The sequence below is a fragment of the Arachis ipaensis genome, chromosome B08 (genome assembly GCF_000816755.2).
Source record: "Arachis ipaensis cultivar K30076 chromosome B08, Araip1.1, whole genome shotgun sequence".
In the NCBI taxonomy this organism is placed as follows: domain Eukaryota; kingdom Viridiplantae; phylum Streptophyta; class Magnoliopsida; order Fabales; family Fabaceae; genus Arachis; species Arachis ipaensis.
This window is the reverse complement of record NC_029792.2, coordinates 26,459,447-26,462,916: the sequence shown is the minus strand read 5'-3', so window position 1 is coordinate 26,462,916 and position 3,470 is coordinate 26,459,447. Positions and strand designations below refer to the sequence as shown.

The 3,470-nt window shown below is 36.7% G+C and overlaps 1 pseudogene; it reads right to left on the bottom strand.

Annotated features, from left to right (window-relative positions):
* Nucleotides 1,020–2,810, bottom strand: LOC107611995 (annotated as a pseudogene).

The window sequence follows — 3,470 nt, the reverse complement described above, 5'->3', positions numbered from 1 at the left end:
TAAGCAAAAAATAAAAGAAATTTGATTTTACCTATTAGTTCAAAATCTTACAAATATAAATATATAATTAGATAATAAAATGGAAGAAGAGACAAAAGTACACCTGAAAGTTCACACGCTGGACACGATTACATTTCAATCATTTAATGAGTCACGCGTGGACATCATTTATACACTCCGGCGGACACATTTACTCTTCCGGCCATCGACGTGTGGCGTCGTTAAATGATTGAAGTGTAATTGTGTACACAAGTATGAACTTTCAGGTGTATTTTTGTCCCTTCTTCCTTAAAAAAATAAATACAAAAAATATTGTGTCCACTGAAGTATAAATAATATACACGCGTGACTCATTAAATGATTGAAGTGTAATCATGTCTAAAGTATGAACTTTTAAGTATACTTTTGTCCCTTCGTCCTAATAAAATAAAATTTTTTAATATTATTCATACATAACAGTTAAGCATTGCGTTTCGTAAGTGGACAATGGGATGCGGCCCAATGGTTAAGCTTGATTCAACCTTTATGGTACAAAGAAAATATACTTTTTTGTTTTCTGAAAAAGATAGTCATGCATTGACATTGCATATTTCATAAAATATCATATCTTATCTGACAATGAGAGGTAGAATATTTTAGAAGCCAAATTGAAAACTGACTTAATGTAATACTCAATAGTTAAACTTATAATTTAGTAGTTAAATCTCTAGTATTTAAATTTGTAATTTGTATTCGACATTTGTCTCTCTTCCCTTGACATCTTTGTTAGGATCAAGGTTCAGAAAACTGGACCGATTATCAAACCGCTTTAGCTACTGATTTATTAGTTTATTGGTCTAACTGGTTTAATTGATGGTTTAACTAGAAAAATTATTTCAGAATAAAATAATAAATAAATTATATATAAACATCATAAAATTTAATTATAGTCTAATATAAATCTTAAATATCTTCCAAATTTAAAACATATGAAATGTCAACCAAATTCATATGATCTTATCAAAATACAAAGTTAAATAGTGAAAAGAGTAATGGTGCAAACAGCAACAATACAACTAGAAATAATCATTAATCACTCCTAAATTAATTCAAAATAGTAGCATAACAAATAATCACCCCTAAATTAATTCAAAACAGCAGCATAACAAAATCACTAACAACAGTAGTCCTAGGAGGAACATCCTTAATCACCACAGAACCAGCACCAATCTTAGCACATTCACCAACCTTAATGTTCCCCAAAATACAAATCCCTGCACCAATCAAAACCCCATCACCAATCTTTGGATGCCTATCACCAGAAGCTTTACCAGTTTCACCCAAAGTCACACTATGCAAAATTGACACATTGTTACCAATCACTGCAGTTTCACCAACCACTAATCCAGTTACATGATCAAGCAGAATCCCGCTTCCAATCTTAGCACTGGGATGAATACCAACCGCGAAAACCTCGAAAACTCAGTTCTGGATCATAACTGCCAAGACTTTTCTTCCTTGAAGCCATAGCTTATGAGCAACTCTATGAGATTGGCATGCTAAGAAGCCTTTGAAGTTCAAGAAGCAATGCACATGGCTTATGCAAGCAGGGTCTCTTTCCTTAACTGCTTTGAGATCATCCTTCACAGAATCCATAATTTCTTGGTCAGATTTTAAGATCCCAACAAAAAGATCAAAGAGTGTGTTACTTGGAAGGCTTGCACTGCTTAATCTGTTAGCAAGGTAATTGGCCAAAGCAGATTCCAATGAATCATGAGACAGAATTGAGGATTGGTAGTAACTATTCAGAATAGGTTCCTCATTTACATCAAGTTCAGCCTCTTCCTTCATCTTCGGCCATAGATCCACAGCTTCATTTTCTTGAACTTCCTCAACAAAAGTAGGGGTAGTTTGAAGAGTTTTCACCTGGTACTTACAAACACCATCAGTGAAATTGTTTCTGAAGATTTTTGACCCCTTGCATTATTTTTGACACCATCAGTTGCTTCTTGATTAATACTATTTTCCATAACTGAAATTAATAACACCCACAACACAATGAAATTAAAAACAACCACAACACAATGAAAATTAACCATGTTCTTAACCTAAAGCAGGAGCCAAACACAATGAAAATTAACAGCATGTTCTTAACCACAACACAAGATCATATCTGCCTACAGCATTCTGCCATTCAACACAACACAATTCTGCCTACAACATTCAGCCATTCAACACAACACAATTCTGCCTACAACATTAAGCCATTCAACAATATTGCAAAATAGAACCATACATTCTAACAAATTAACAAATACAAAGCATTCAGCCATTCAACAAATTAACAAATACAAAGCAGCAAAACACAAAAACATCAACATTAGGCGTTCTAGAATCAGAACCATACATTCTAACATAAAAGATGAAACAGAGAAGATGAAACAGAGGAGTCACTCACCTGGGTGCTGACGAAGCAAAGACCAGCAAAGACGAAGCGAGAGGCTAGCGAAGACGAAGCGGCGGTGCTGAGGACCAGGCAACGGCGGTGGCGCTGACGACCTGAGGACCGCGGGTACGATGGAGGGCTACTGGGCTGGGAATGCTTCAGAGGGCTAGGGTTCAGTGGTTCACCGTTCACGTGTAGAGTGAGACTGAGATGAATGAATGGGGAAGAGATCAGGCGACGGCGGTGGCGCTGACGACCTGAGAACCCCGGCGACAGCGGTGGCTACTGGGCTGGATTTGGGAATGCTAGGGTTCACCGTTAGTGAGAGTGTGAGACTGAGATGAATGAATGGGGGAAGAAGGGGGGTGGTTCTCGAGTGGTAATCGGGTCGGGTTTCATTTTTTATATTTTTTAAACAATTAAAAACGGCGTCGTTTTACTGTTTTAGAAGAATCGGCCGGTCATCAGTCCGGTCTAACCGGCCGATTTTCAGTCGATTCATCGGTTTTTTTGCGGTTTTTTCTCCAGCGGTTATTAGAAGAGGGCCGGACCGCTTGCATCGCCGATTCGCGGTTAAACCGATCAAACCGGCAGGTCCGGTCCGATTTTCAGAACCTTGGTTAAGATACAAATATTAATGAAATGTTCTGAGCATAATTTGATTAATTACTCAAATTAAAAAGAAATACTTAAACCGAAAACCATAACTAGCTAGCTGGTTTACGATCTAATCTGTCCAGTATGTTGCTTGGTTTGTATCTTGAAAAGTTGAAATATTAAATGGAAATGTATAACTTGAATTATCGTCAGACTGATCTCAATCAATATAAGATAAATGAATCAATGAATTAAAGTAAGATTTAAGAGGAGACAATCAATTTTATAGATTATCCTTGTATTCCTACTTTAGTTTAATGAATTGTTGCGGCACCTCCTTCAATTAAAGTAGGCTTTATCCCTAACGGTTTGTCGGTTTGTATGAAAACTAACATGTTAGTTGGATCAGTTTTTTCGATTCTAAAGCACATACCTCATACCCCTCAAC